At 51.2% G+C, this 16255-nt stretch overlaps 1 long non-coding RNA gene across 3 annotated transcripts in view; it reads right to left on the bottom strand.

Moving 5' to 3' along the window:
* Positions 1 to 16255, bottom strand: part of LOC119962822 — a 271981-nt gene that overhangs the window by 220231 nt on the left and 35495 nt on the right. For 2 of the 3 annotated variants that reach the window (XR_005459974.1, XR_005459978.1), the window contains exon 2: positions 7586 to 7651. The exons of the other annotated variant lie outside the window; for it this stretch is intronic. This is a non-coding gene — a long non-coding RNA (uncharacterized LOC119962822). The remainder of the gene's footprint in view (positions 1 to 7585; positions 7652 to 16255) is intronic. 3 annotated transcript variants of the gene reach the window in all.

The following is a 16255-nucleotide window of genomic DNA, read 5'->3' as shown; positions in this document are numbered from 1 at the left end:
GTGGTGTGTGAATGCGGGTTGTGCAGGGGTGAAGTGAGGGTGTGGGGTGAAGTTGGTGTGGGGGTGGTATGAGGGTGGTGTGGGGATGAGTGTGGTGTGCAGATTGTGTGGGTGTGAGGGGGGTGTGGGGGTGATGGTGTTATTGGGAGGGGTGGTGGGGGGAGTGATACACGTTCCGTGGGGACCGCAACCTAGTAGGTCTTACTTCCTTGCCCAAAGCTGATCTCCACCCCAGGGACTGCCCTTTCTTCAGGCCACCAAACCATGTCCAGGCCCGCTACTCTGACATGGTGAGGGGTCGCATGTCCGGCAGTCCGCTTCCAGTTTTCTCCTGTTCCCTGCGTTTATAAACGGCCTTCGCCTCGGGGAGGGGAAATAGAAAAAGCACAGTGTTAGACAGTCTGACGCATGCAACCCGGGGACTGGGTAGCTAGTGGTTTCAGTGGCCAGATCACCCGGCCATGGCGGCCGATATGGGTGCCAGCATATGGCGCTGGTTGGGAGTAAATGAATAAACTCACCTACCCTTAGCTGTCAGAATTTGTCCGACGCCAGTGTCCGATATTCCGAGGACCCTGCTCACAGCGCTAAATTGTTGTGGTTATAAGATGAGACCGCTTGAGTGTGAGAGTTCGAGTTGCTATCTCTTTATTACTTTATTCAGACAAAGCTGTGAGAGCAATTAGGCTTTAACAATCTACGATTGTTAGGTGGGTTCCCATAGTATCCTGCGCCTTACCCATCATGCAGTATGGTAGCACAATGTTTAGCACTGTTGCTTCACAGTTCCAGGGTCCTAGATTCAATTCCCGGCTTTGGTCACTGTCTGTGCGAAGTCTGCACGTTCTCCCCATGCCTCCATGGGTTTCCTCCAGGTGCTCCGGTTTCCTCCCGCAGTCCAAAGATGTGCTGGTTAGGTGGATTGGCCATGCTAAATTGCCCTTAGTGTCCAAAAAAGTTAGGTGGGGTTCCTGGATTACGGGGATAGGGTGGAGATATGGGCTTAAGTAGGATGCTCTTTCAAAGGATTGGTGCAGACTCGATGGACCGAATGGCTTCCTTCTGCTCTGTAAATTCTGTGATTCTATGCCAGGGTGAAGACTAACCTTCCCACCATTCCTGTTGTGTTTGGTCCTTTGTACTTTACATAAGAGCATAAGACCTAAGAGCAGGAGTAGGCCATCAAGCCCTTCGGGCCACCTCCACCATTCAATGAAATCATGGTTGATATTTTGTGGACGCAGCTCCACTTTCCAGCCCCAACACCATAACCCTTTATTCTTCAAAAAAACTATCTATCTTCATCATGAAAACATCTAATAAAGGAGCCACAACTGCTTCGCTGGGCAGGGAATTCCATAGATTCACAACGCTTTGTCATGGGAATGTCACTTTAAGAAATGTTTATCTGGTAAAGTGGCTGCAGTGATGTCAGACTGTGGGTGGAGCTGAGCTCTGGCTCTGCTTTTTAGTTTCGCTTTGAGGAAAAACTTGGGTGTGTCTGAGTTTTTTTGTTTCATTTTAGTCTTGGAGCTGCAGCCAGCCAAAGCAGGTGTAATTTTGATCTCTCTGCCACCTAAAGACTATCTCTAGATCATTTGGTGAATTCAGAGTGATAACTGCTCTCAGCAGAGAATTTAAACCTGCTGTCTTATGGATGTGACAAGAAAAGTGTAAGGATTACTTGGAGTGTTGTATTCTTTGGGGTTGTATTTGAATTGATGGTTGCTAAGATGTTCACTGTATGTCTGCCAACTCTTGTACTCAATACCCCATCCGATGAAGGCAGGCATGCTGTATGCCATCTTGACCACTCTATCGACCTGCGTTGCCACCTTCAGGGTATAATGGACCTGAACTCCCAGATCTCTCTGTACATCAATTTTCCCCAGGACTCTTCCATTGACCATATAGTCTGCTCTTGAGTTAGATCTTCCAAAATGCATCACCTCACATTTGCCTGGATTGAACTCCATCTGCCATTTCTCTGCCCAACTCTCTAATCTATCTATATTTTGCTGTATTCTCTGACAGTCCGCCTCGCTATCTGCAACTCCACCAATCTTAGTATCATCTGCAAACTTGCTCATCAGACCACTTATACCTTCGTCCAGATCATTTATGTATATCACAAACAACAGTGGTCCGAGCAAGGATCCCTGTGGAACACCACTAGTCACCTTTCTCCATTTTGAGACACTCCTTTCCACCACTACTCTCTGTCTCCTGTTGCCCAGCCAGTTCTTTATCCATCTAGCTAGTACACCCTGAACCCATGCGACTTCACTTTTTCCATCAATCTGCCATGGGAAACTTTATCAAACGCCTTACTGAAGTCCATGTATATGGCATCTACATGACCTTCCCTGCACAAAACCATGCTGCCTATCACTGATAAGTCTATTTTCTTCCAAATGTGAATAGATCCTATCCCTCAGTATCTTCTCCAACAGTTTGCCTACCACTGACGTCAAGCTCACAGGTCTATAATTCCCTGGATTATCCCTGCTACCCTTCTTAAACAAAGGGACAACATTAGCAATTCTCCATTCCTTCGGGACCTCACCCATGCTCAAGGATGCTGCAAAGATATCTGTTAAGGCCCCAGCTATTTCGTCCCTCGCTTCCCTCAGTAACCTGGGATAGATCCCATCTGGTCCTGGGGACTTGTCCACCTTAATGCCTTTTAGAATACCCAAAACCTCCCCCTTCCTTATGCCGACATGACCTAGAGTATTTAAACATCCACCCCTAGCCTCAACATCCATCATGTCCCTCTCCTTGGTGAATACCGATGCAAAGTACTCATTAAGAAGCTCACTAATTTCCTCTGACTCCACGCATAAATTCCCTCTTTTGTCTTTGAGTGGGCCAATCCTTTCTCTAGTTATCCTCTTGCTCCTTATATACGAATAAAAGGCTTTGGGATTTTCCTGAACCCTGTTAGCCAAAGATATTTCATGACCCCTTTTAGCCCTCTTTATTGCGCGTTTGAGATTTGTCCTACTTTCCCGATATTCCTCCAAAGCTTCATCAGTTTTGAGTCACCTCGATCTTATGTATGCTTCCTTTTTCATCTTAGCTAGTCTCACAATACCACCCGTCATCCATGGTTCCCTAATCTTGCCATTTCTATCTCTCATTTTCACAGGAACATGTCTGTCCTGCACTCTAATCAATCTTTCCTTAAAAGACTCCCACATTTCAAATGTAGATTTACCCTTAAACAGCTGCTCCCAATCCACATTCCCGAGCTCCTGCCGAATTTTGTTATAGTTGGCCTTTCCACAATTTAGCACTCTTCCTTTAAGACCACTCTCGTCTTTGTCCATGAGTATTCTAAAACTTATGGAATTGTGATCGCTATTCCCAAAGTAATCGCCGACTGAAACGTCAACCACCTGGCCGGGATCATTCCCCAATACCAGGTCCAGTATGGCCACTTCCCGAGTTGGACTATTTACATACTGCTCTAAAAAACTCTCCTGGATGTTCCTTACAAATTCTGCTCCATCTACGCCTCCAACACTACATGAGTCCCATTCAATGTTGGGGAAGTTAAAATCTCCCATCACAACCACCCTATTGCTCCTACATTGTTCTATAATCTGTCTACATATTTGTACCTCTACTTCACACTCGCTTTTGGGAGGCCTATAGTAAAGTCCCAACAATGTTACTGCACCCTTCCTATTTCTTAGCTCTATCCATATTGCCTCAGTGCTCGAATCCTCCATCATGCCCTCCTTAATCACAGCTGTGATATCATCTCTGACCAGTAATGCAACTCCTCCACCCCTTTTACCTCCCTCTCTATCCCTCCTGAAGCATCTCTACCCTGGGATATTTAGTTGCCAGTCCTACCCTTCCCTCAACCAAGTTTCAGTAATACCAATAGCATCATATTCCCAGGTACTGATCCAAGCCCTAAGTTCATCTGCTTTACCTGCTACACTTCTCGCATTAAAACAAATGCACCTCAGACCACCTGTCCCTTTGCGATCATCATCTCAAGGAGATCATAATAAGGAGAGTGTACCTCAGATTAAAAAAGAAATCCAGGAGGGTGGAAAAGGAATGGAAAATTTCAAATGTTTTCACTGTAATAAACTAGGCCATGTAAAGTCACAGTGTTGATGGTTGAAGAAAAGCACTGGGAAGGCAAATGTGGTAAAACAGGCTAGGACAGTAGGGTTTGTGAAAGTGGTAAAGGAAAGCCCAAGTGAAGCGAAGGAGGTGCAAAAGATGGTACAGCCTGATCAAGAGGTGATTGATAACCACCCATTTCTTGAAGGTACTCTCACTACAGATATTTATATACATACCCATTTATAAACACCCATTTATTAAAAGTACTCTCAAATCACAATATAAACAGAGGGAGAACGTGCAATAGGGACGGGGATAACGTGCAAACTCCCCACGGACAGTGACTCAGAATCGGGATCGAACCCAGATCCTTAGTACCGTGTGGCAACAGTACTAACCACTGTGAAGCCTGGGGCATTCTGTGCAGACAGTGGTTGAGGCCCTCTCACAGTGTTGAAGAAAAAAATAGTCAGCACTACGTGTTTTCGCGAAAGGTCCTTTAACACAAAGTTCGTGGAGGGAATTAGAACAACTGCAGTCTTTCCAAATGTCCCCGCTTTACAAAGGTAAGGCGAGTAATTTATATAATATCGTACGCAATATCTAGGACAGAGAGCCATTCTTGAGATTAGCTAAGAGGACAGAAAAGCGAGCAAAGTTTAATGACAGGCCTTGAATTCCTCGCCGAAGAAAAATAATAATTGTCTGCTGTCAGCAAAATAATTTGCAGCTGTACGCCTGTTTACATGGTATGATCTTCTGACTGTTTCATACAGAACTTCAAACTTTTTGACTGAAAATAAGGCTATATATCCATCATGCTTCGCCAAGGGCCTATTTCCATGAAATATAGTCAAGCAGCTGATTAAAATAATACAGGGTATTTAAGGCAGCTAAGTTGCCAACTAAAGTCCCTTCTACACACAGGCAGCCATGTGCCAGAGCCATCTGGACCTTGCAGCGGCGCCCCTGAGCGTGGCCCAGTCACAGCAGGCCATGGCTGAGAGTTGGGGGCATTGCTCAGGTGCTGGCCGATATGGAACAGATGCAAAGGGAGGTGACCCACTGTCAGAGGGAGATGGCGCAGTCACTGGCTGATGTGGCACAAACCCAGATGGAGGTGGTCCACTCCCGATGCGCCATGGCCGTGAGCATGCAGACCCTGGTCGAAATGTCAGGGGGCCTCCAATACTGGCAGTGCCAGATGGCGGGGGAGCCTCAGTGGTTAGGTCCAATCACACCCCATCCCCTGGAGTAGCTTGGGGGCCATTGGGCACCCCGAGGTAGGAGGAGGTGATGTGGCTTGTGCCACTGACTCCCGCAAGGGAGGTCCCGGAACACCGCAGCACCTTGGGCTCGCCCCCCCCCCCCCCCCCCCCCCCCCCTTGCTCCTAGCACATCTACTGGGCAGCGGGCAGAACAGGGTGGCACCACGCCACCTGGGACACCCGATCAACAGCTGGGCCCATCGAGGCCCAGTTGTCCCAGAAGATAGCCACCAAAGGGGACCCAGGTCGCAGGGCGGGAATCACAGCAGGCCCCCCCTCCACTCATTTTGGATCCACCTAGACCCAGCATTAGGGCCCATAAAGCCAGAAAGGTAGACACCAGTTAAATTGGCAAGGGTGCAGGGCAGTTTAGTGATAGGGCGGGAGCATGTATTTGTGTTTTACACGTTAAACACCTGTTCACAATGTTACAACCTGCCTTGATACTCTATCAGAAGGGTACGAGGGGTGGACTGGTCTGGATCTGGGCTGGCCACAGAAGAAGCGTGGGTCGAGGGGGAGAATTGGTGGACACTGGGGGGTGGGCTTAGCTTAGGAACCGCAGTTCAGGGAGCGCTCACCACTCCTGTGTCCCATCCCACCATCCCCCTCCCTCCATCCCCACCGTGCTCACTTCTGCCACCCCAGGGATTCTATGGGATTGTGAGATGGAATGGCCAGCTCGTATACAGGGATCGTCCAGCTGGGCGGTGGAAAGTGCTACCGTGGGCAGGAGTCAGACATTGTCGAATGACAGGCAGCACCAGGATGTCATCATCCTCCATCCCATGGACTGGACCCACTGTTACTACCAACCCAGGTACCCTCACCCCATAGTGAGGCAGATTGTATCAGGGAGGAAGTTGCAAGCGAGAGGGGTGGCTGGGAATGGGGGATGTGGAGGTGGGGCCCAGTGCCCATGCATCTGGACTGTTTCCCCCCCCACCTCCCCCGCCCCCAGTCGGTGAACCTGGAGGTGATCAGAGCATCCCGTGCGCGTTGGCCCTGGCGCACACATTATGTGACTCCAGTGTCTGCCGGGGCCCACATCCTATCCATCCTCTCCCTCCCCCTCATGTCGGAAAATGAGGAAAAGTTGCACACATTTGCCTTGAATTCCCTTGAATTTAGATGGATGAGATGATCTAATCCTATTGTTTAAAATGATAAAGGCCTTTGACAGGGTAAATACAGACAACTATTTTCTCTGGTGGGGAATCCAGTCAAAAGGGCAAAATCTTAATATCAGAGGTAGGGGGCTGGATTCTCTGTTCCTGAGACTAAGTGTTGACGGACTAAGGGACAGGACTGGTGGACCTCCGCAACAGCAAAACTGGTGCCAAACCTGGACCAATTCAGTGACTGTGGAGGGGCTAGCACCGGTTCCACGTGGAACACAATCTGTTCCAATGAAAACGGTTTGGGATTCGCCAGGTCCGTGATTGACACTCAGGAGGTTGACAAGCTGTAGCTGCGTATACACACTTCACTCCCCACACACACCATCTCAGCCAACAAGATGGCACTGGTTGTATACAGCTGATGGGTCGGCTGGGGCCAGAGGGCACCTAGAGGGGTGGCCTAGGGGGCTACCTATACGATCCATGGCCCTAAGTTCACAGTGAGCTGTCAGCGGCGTGCGCAGCTGCATGGCTGCCTTTCTGGCTGCGGCATTGTTCTGTGCCCATCCACCTACTGGCCACATCCTGCTACGCCTCCCGGCCCTGACAGAAGCCCCCGAGCAGTGGCACAACTGTCCACAAACTATGGTGATGTTGGACACTTTCCGTAACCCCTCTCTCCCTCGGCAACCACGGCACCAGTTTCATGATTTTTAAAAGCACAAGTGAACCACGCAGTTGGGAACATGGCTCATCGGAAGTGGAGAATTGAGGAGGCCCTGGAGAATACCGGGTCAGGTATGCTAGTGATATGCAAATGGTGTTTAGTGCACGTGCATTCCAGACCGCTGTCGAGGTGATAGAGAATTGCAATTTGGCTTTAAATCGGCAGCCGCCGCGATTTTGGCGTTGGAAACTATTCTCCATCCAATCGACGTCAGCCAACGGAGAATCCCGGCAAAGGTATTCACGAGTGAAATCAGGAAGTACTTTTCTAAATCTGAAACTGTCACTCAAAAGGCTGTGTGTACTGAGTAAAAATCTGAGATTAGTAAATTTTCGTTATATAAATTTTTAAAGCTGAGAAAATAGAGTTGAGGTACAAACCTGTCAGTATTGTTGAACAGTGAAGAAGTTCAAGGGACTGAATGGCTTATTCTTGTTCTTTTATTCCTATGTTTATTGTTTAGAAAAAAAATCAGTTATTTCAATTATTTTAAATGAATAATATCTACAGTTTTATTTGACTTTTCAAGAAAATTGGAAAAAGTCAGTGTCTTTTGCAATAGATGAGCATTTTATTCCATCAATTCAGTTACTGACCCAGCGGTGTTACAGTACTTTGACCACTGGCATGTCTACTGACCTATACGATTAATGTAGCTTCCAATGCAAATAAGGAAAAATTATAAGCTGAAAGTGACATAGTTAAATATCATTCCTAAAATACTGCTGATCTCCGCAAAACACTAATGCAGTCCTCATATTTTTAACTGGCTCCAGGCTCGAAGGAACAAAACTTTAAAATTACTTATCACTGCAATTCATTCAGATCCTTAATGCAATCGCACTGTAAAGTGAAGGAAACATTAAGCACAATTTTAGTACCTATTTATAATTCAAAATAAGTTGGCACTTGCAATCTACTTTATCAAGTTTGTAAAGAATTTGGATCAGAATACTTCCCAGCAAAAAAAATATATTGCTGGGAATATGGGGATTTGTTCCAAATCTTCCAATCATAGTTGAAAAGTGTTTCCAATCCTGATCAGTCAGAAAAAGCTACTTCTCAATTATCTTCCTTCGATTTTTCTAATCAATCTTCCAAAAATGATCTTGCAGAATTCAGTCAGTGCAAGAACTCTCAGAGGGACCGGCGAAGAAACCATGCCTTTTTTAACAGCACTAGCTGCCATATTCTAGTAATTAAGGGTGCAATTCTCCAAAATGAAGACTCAGGGCGGAATTCTCCATTGCCTGATGCTGCAATCGTACTAGGCGATCGGGCAGAGAATCACTGTTTGCTACCGAATAGGGGTCGGCGCCGTTTTTCAGGTGCTCCGCCGTCTCAAAATCGGTGTCACCAAGGAGCGCGCCGCATGCCGTTGCGACGGCATCAGCGCGTTACTTTGAGGTCTTGCCGCAATGCTCTGCGCCCAATTTGCCGAGTTCACAAACGCACGGGTCGCGTGAGAGTGTGTAAGGCAGCCATCTTGATGCGCACCCCACTGACCACCTACCTTGGCCCCTGGTTCTGAAGAGTGACACCCCCACCTCAGCACCCCACCCTCCGCCATACCCTCCACCACTCAACCGGCTGCCACCCGCCAGCGGGATATCAGGCGGCCCACACAGGGCAACGGTTACTGTATCCCCTCCGGGGGCGCCGGGCAGGGCCGCTGAGTGTACTGCTGGCAAGGACAGTGCCAGCCGACGGTACCCCTGGCATCAGGGCTGGGCGCTAGGGCCAGAGTCCCCATGGTGCCGGGCAACAACAGAGCCAGGGGTGAGGAGGTGGTGGGGGGACATGTGGGGGCAGAGCCCTTGATGCCAACCGGGGGCACCATGTAGCCCATTGGACCTGGTTAGGAACAGGGGTACGCACCATGCTAACATGCCGGCCTTTCACCCCCTGCAGGCAATGGATATTGGAATACAACCAGCAATGATGGCCTTCCTGCTGGTCGCCGCAGCCCTAGGGGGTTTCCCAGTGGCATTACAAGCTGGAGTTGCTCGATGAGGAGGAAGCTTCAGCAGCGGAGCGTGCAGCATAGAGCGTGCCTCAGACGAACAGGAGGCAGCCACTTAGGATGGAGAGGGAAAAGGCAACAGGCCGATGAGGAGGAAGCGCCAAGGAGGCGCCGCATCAGGCTTTGTGTCTACCGACAGCGCCGGTCATTCGAGGACCTACCGGACCGGGGATGCCGTCAAAGATTCCGGCTCAGCAGGGAGACGTGTGACATAGAACATAGAACAGTACAGCACAGAACAGGCCCTTCGGCCCTCGATGTTGTGCCGAGCAATGATCACCCTACTCAAACCCACATATCCACCCTAGACCCGTAACCCAACAACCCCCCCCCTTAACCTTACTTTTTAGGACACTACGGGCAATTTAGCATGGCCAATCCACCTAACCCGCACATCTTTGGACTGTGTCTGCTAGCTCCCGGTGGCCATCAAAGTGACGGTCACCCTGATCTTTTATGCAATGTGGTCCTTCCAGGCGCCAAGTGGGGACCTGTCTGGAATCTCACAGACCTCGGTGCACAGGTGCATCCGTGCCGTCACGGAGGCCCTGTGGGCCCAGGTGGTTCAATGCATCCACTTCAAAGTGGACCAAGTGCACCAGAATGCATGGGCATCGGGGTTCGCTGCCACCGACGTGATGCTCGGATCCAGGCAGTGATCAACAGGATGCATGTCCCCCAACGAGCACTTGCAGATGGCAGGCTACTCTACACCAATCAAAAAGGGTTCCATTTCATGAACATGCAGCTGATATATGACCATCAACTGCGCATCACGTCTGTGCCCGATACCCGGGAAGTGTGCACGACACCTTCATCCTGGCACACTCAATGATTCTTGACATGTTCAAGAACCCCCCCTCCAGAGGCTGGGTGGTTGGCTCCTGGGTGACAGGGGCTATCTGCTGCGGTCGTGGCTGATGACACCTATCCGGAGCCCACAGACCGACACGCAGACCTGCTACAACGATACCCATACACCAACCAGGGGCGCAATCGAGCGGTGCTTTGGTCTCCTGAAGATACGGTTCAGGTGCCTGGAGGCTCTGGAAGGGCCCTCCAGTATGATGCTGAGAGGACCGCCCACAGCATGATGGCCTGCTGGGTCCTCACAACATCGCGCAGCAGAGGGGCGATGTGCTAGAGGGGGATGAATGCCAGTCTTCGTCCGATGAGGAGGGTGCGGGGGACGGGGTGGATGGGCAGGACATGGAGCCCAGGCAGGCACGGGATTCTGCACGAGTGTGCCAGGGCCAACGTCACGGGAAGCTCTGATCGCCTCCAGGTTCACTAACTACAGGGAGGGGAACTGGCGAGAGGCACGGACACTGCATCCCTCCCCCACATACCTCTCCCCTGCCCGGCCACTCCCTCGCCCTGCAACCCCCTCTGTGATACATACCTGTCGCACTAGGTGGTGTGGGCACTGGGTTTGCAGTAACAGCAATACTGGTCCATGAGATGCAGGATGATGACAACCCGCTCTGCGATGAGCTCTGGTGCTCTGCGTTGTTTGACACTGTCTGACTCCTGCCCATGGCAGCACTTTCCACCATCCACCTGGTTGATCCCTGCAGGTGAGCTGCCCATTCCATCACACGTTCCCATCAAATCCCTGGAGAGACAGTGGTGGCGACGGTCAGGGGTGGGGGTGGGGTCCAGGCCACCCACATCTTCCACCAATTTCCCCCCCTTCTCCACCTCTCTGGCCAGTCCAGACAAGCCCACCCCTTACACCCATCTAACAGAGCACCGAGACAGGTTGTAACAGTGTGAACAGGTGTTTAATGTAACAACATATATACAGATTTATAACTAAACTGTACCCTGCAGCTATGGAAACTTAACTGGTTTCTAATTTTCTGGCCTTACGGGCCCTAATGCAATGTTTTGGTGGATTCCCAGGCAGTACAGCAGGAGGGGAGGCGGCCTGCTGTGATTCCTGCCCTGCGACTTGGGCCCCTGTTGGAGGGCGTCCGAGGTGCTGCAGTGTTCCGGTACCTCCCCTGCGGGAGTCACTGGCATAGGCCCCATCACCTCCTCCTCCCTCGGGGTGCCCGGTGGCTCCTGGGCTATTCCATGGGATGGTAGCATGATCGGAACTATCCCGAGGCTCCCCGCCACCTGCCTCTGCCAGTCATGGAGGCCCACTCTGGTCTCGACCAGGGTTTGCATTCTCGCGGCCATGGAGCACACGAAGTAGACCATCTCCGTCTGAGACTGCACCACATCACGCTACTACTGTGCCACCAATGTCTGGGTTTGTGTCACATCAGCCAATGACTGAGCCATCTCCCTCTGGGACTGGGCCATCTCCCTCTGTGTCTGCTCCATGTTGGCCAGAGTTTGGGCAATGCTGCCAATGTTTTCAGCCATGGCCTGCTGTGGCTGGGCCACGCTCTCAGGAGCTCTGCTGCGATTTCCAGGCTCTGGCACATGGCTGCCTGTGAGGCGGAAACCCTGTCCTGGGCCTTGGCCAGCATCTGCACAGAATGCCCCAGGCCTTGGAAATGCTGATCCATAGCCAAAACCTTCGCCACCAATGTCTCCACCTCAGACGCCTCCTGTGCGGCGTTGGCCTGGGTAGCATGTATGGTTGGCACCACCTCCTGCTCCTGTATGCATTTGGACTCCTCCAACTGCACCAGCAGGATGCTCGCCAACAACCCCTCATGTAGTCCCTAGCTCTGTGACTGCATCTCCACTATAGATGGGACTGTCCGTTCCAGAAGCCCCAACCACTTCTGGACAGCAGCTAGTCCCTGGGGTCAGCCTGCCTTCTGACCATCTCGGGAGTTCCTACTGCCACTTACTGTACCAGATCAGCTGAGCGGTGCACACCAAAGAGTGTCCCAGGTGCCTCTTCACTTAGGTGCCCAAACAAGGTGAGTGTTTCTGGGATGGTGGAGGGTGTTGGAGACAGCTGTGATGGGAAGTCAGTGTCATCCCCGGACTCGAGCTCCGGGGTGTCTTGGGTCTCAGGTGGAGGCTGGCGTCGGTGTTGCTCCCAGTGTCGCTGCTCGACTCAGGGGGATGCTCCGGCTGTGGCACTGGCTAGAGGCGGGGGACGTCATGCGGACCCGCCCCATCTCTGGCAGGTACTGCAAGACACAAGACAAGACCCATGATTAGACCACGGTCCGGGGTATAGTGCGAATGATGGGGGTGAGCATGGTGTGGGGTTGTTGTGGGGGTCAGAGTGATGTGGGATGAGGGTGGTGTGGGGGTGAGGGTGAGGGTTGTAGGGGTGATGGCAGTGTGATGGTGGCGTTGGGAGGTGGTGGGGGGGTGTTGTTAACACATATGTAACGGGGAACCGGAACTCAGCAGGGTCTCACTTCCTGGCCCATGGCTGAACTCCACTCGGCGACCTCCCTTTCCTCCGGGCTGCCCACCATGTCCATGGCCCTCTGCTTTGCCATGGTCAGGGGCCGCAGGTCTGGCGGGAACAGAAGACTGAAAGGGGAAGCCACACGGGGGAGACTGAAAGGGGAAGCGTCACTCCCCCTCCCACTGGCCTTGGCAGAGCCCGCCCCCCACCCCCTTGGCAGAGCCCACCCCCCACCCCCCAACTCCAGCCAGCCCCAGCAAGTTTCCTACCTCCTCTCTCTCCCTCATCAGCTACAAAGCCAGTTTCACGATTTTTAAAAGCAAAAATGAACCACGCCATTAGGAATTCAGCCCATCGGAGACGGAGGGCGCGATTCTCTGGAAAAATTTCCAAGTGATGTGGCGAGACCGGCAACACTATTCAATGTTAATTGGTCCACGAGGCCTCACGGGTTTCCTGCCCCAAATGACGGCTCGCCAGCTGATTCGCCGGGACCGTGCTCATCAGACTCCCGCTAACAATGTCTAGCTGTACTGACGCTGCACTTGCTCAGGCAACCCCAGCCTGGAGGCCAGGAGGGATGCCCTGGTCCCCAAGGGTCCCGGAGGGTGAGCCACAAGGCAGCGAGTGCTGCCTGAGACGAGGTAGTCATCCGGCTGCCTCCACCTCTCATGTGCATCCTGGGGACACAACTAGATGTAATGGTAGAGCTAGAAGCGCAAAGCATATCGAGGATCACTGAGGGCACCGGGGAGGGGGAGGGGGAAGGTAGGGGGTGAGGGGTGGGTGGGGCTGAGGGTTGAGGGGGGAGATGCACCATCGGGAGAGTGAGGACATATATTAAACAATAACATCCTTGTGCACAACCAGTTGGAAGCCTCTGTCACTTTCTTCCATAATGTATTGCCACGTGCAGGTGATGAGTGTGAGCGAGCTCTCAGCAGACAGGCAGGGGTCAGATTATGGCATAGATTAAGGAGCACTGGCGTTCAGCTCTATGAGGGTTATCATCACCTCCCCCCCGACCTCGACAGTGACCCGCGGACAGTGCCAACACCCTGGAGTGATATGACGCATAGGTGGGAAATGGGGGTGGCGGGTAGGTAAGAATGTGACGATTGTCCAGGCCACGTCCTAGGTGAATTGGGCAAGTGTGAGGGCCTCCCTGGCCCTCCGGATTTGCCGGACCCTCACTGCCGCCACCTGTCCTGCAGCTTGGGCGTCTGCTCGTGTGGTGTCTCATCATCCTCGTCCCCGTCCCCTCCTCGTCCTCCTCCACCTCCACCTCCTCCTACCCCTGCTCCTCCTCCGAGGTGGACACAAATCCCTCATCACCAATCTCCAGCTCATCGCTGCTCTGCTATGCAAGGTTGTGGAGGACATAGCAGACCACAACAAAGCGGGCGACCTCCGGGCGGCGTACTGGAGTGCAACATTGGAGTGGTCGAGCCACCGCATTGCATCTTTTTGTTTTAAACAAGCATTTTATTAAGGCATTTATGGTTTGATGACAACAAAAAATACAAATATAAATGTCAACATAATTCTCTCTGTCTCCATCTCTTCTCACTGTTCCCGCCTAAACTAAACTAACCTAACTCCCCCTGCCCCCCTTAATCCCTTAGCCCCGCCCTTATTGAATCTGCTAACAGTTTAGTTTTCCCCGAAGAAGTCGATAAACGGCTGCCACCTCCGAACGAACCCTAACATGGATCCTCTGAGGGCGAACTTAATTTTCTCAAGCCTGAGAAACCCAGCCATGTCACTCTCCCATACCCCCAATTTTGAGGGCTTCGAGTCCCTCCACGCTAGTAAGATCCATTTCCGGGCTACCAAGGAGGCAAAGGCCGAAACGTCAGCATCTCTTGTCCCCTGGACTCCCTTGTCTTCCGACACTCCAAAAATCGTCACCTCTGGACTCGCCGCCACTCTCATTTTTAGTATCGTGGACATGACATCTGCAAATCCCTGCCAGAATCTCCTAAACTTCAGAGATGCCCAAAACATGTGGACATGATTTGCGGGCCTTCCTGCACACCTTGCACACCTGTCCTCCACCCCAAAAAGACTGCTCATCTGGGCCACCGTTATGTGTGCCCAGTGAACCACCTTGAATTGTATCAGGCTGAGCCTGGCACATGATGAGGATGTGTTGACGCTGCTCAGAGCACCCTCCCACAGACTGCCTCTAATTCCTTTCGAAACTCATCTTCCCATTTACGCTTTAGCTCACCTATCTGGGTTGCCTCCCACTTCATAAGATCGTCATAGATTTCGGATACCTTCCCCTCCCTCACTCCCATTCTAGAAACTACCTTTTCTTGTATCCCCTGTGGCGGTAGAAGCGGAAAGGTCGAAACCTGCCTTCGCACAAAATCCCTCACCTGCAGATACCGAAACCCATTCCCTCCCGGCAATTCAATCTCCTCCTCCAAATCCTCCAAACAAGGAAAGCTCCCATCAATAAATAGATCCCCCAGCCTCTCAATCCCTGCTCTCTGCCAACCTCCAAAACCTCCTATCCAACCTCTCCACCACAAACCAGTGATTACCACAAATTGGAGCCCACACCGACGCTCCCTCCACCCCCATATGCTTCCGCCACTGCTCCCAAACTCTCAGACCCGCCACTACCACTGGGATGGTGAGAACGGCAAAGGTGCCATTACCAGTGCCCCCAAACTTGTGCCCCTACATGATGCCACTTCTACCCACTCCCTCACTGACCCCTCCCACATTACCCACTTCCTAATCATGGTTATATTTCCGCCAAGTAATAGTTCCTAAGGTTCGGCAGTGCCAACCTTCCCCGCCCCCCTCGGCTTCACTTCAACAGGACTTACTTTACTTGCGAGTTTTTACCCGCCCACACAAAACCAGATATCACCAGATTTACTCGCTTAAAAAAAGCCTTTTGTATAAAAATAGGGAGACAGTGGAAAACAAAAATCTCGTGAGAACGTCATCTTTACAATTTGTACCCTCCCCACCAGTGAAAACGGGAGCATGTCACACCTTTGGAAGTCCTCCTTCATTTGCTCAACTAACCGGGCCAAATTATGAAGCTGGTCCTATCCCCATGCCACCTGAATTCCAAAGTGTCAAAAACTCCCTCCCATCACTTTAAACGGCAAACCCCCCCCCCCCCCCCCAAGTCTCCCCTCCTGCCCCCTCGCCTGGATCACAAAAACCTCACTTTTACGCATATTCAATTTGTTGTGTTATGCTTCTTCATGTAGCATAAGCTGCTTCCTTGATGTATACTCTGACAAAGGAAGGTGCAAACTTGGAGATAGATTTTACACATTTGTTGAACAGTTAACAATTCTCCTACTTGGGTTCGACTCTCCTGCTAATCTCATTATAGTAACTCGATCTAACTAATCAGTCTGTTCTAATCCACACGGTGAGTGTGATGCTTCCCTGATCTGCCCCTGTCTCTCTGAGTGTCGCCTATGGAAAAAGAAAGAGCATGTGTATCCCTGTCCTTTTATATGGGTAGCCCCCTTGTGGTAGTGTCACCTCTGGGTGTGTCCTGACTGCCCATTGGTCATGTCCTATCTTAGTGACCTACTGGTTGAATGTCTGTGTGTCATGATGTCTCTAGTGCTCCCTCTAGTGTTTATTTAGTCCCAGTGTATTTATATTAACCCCATGTGTATTTACACTGTCCTAGTGTATCTACATTAACCCCTT

This window comes from Scyliorhinus canicula, chromosome 3 (genome assembly GCF_902713615.1).
Source record: "Scyliorhinus canicula chromosome 3, sScyCan1.1, whole genome shotgun sequence".
Lineage (NCBI taxonomy): Eukaryota > Metazoa > Chordata > Chondrichthyes > Carcharhiniformes > Scyliorhinidae > Scyliorhinus > Scyliorhinus canicula.
This window is presented reverse-complemented; position numbering and strand designations above follow the sequence as displayed.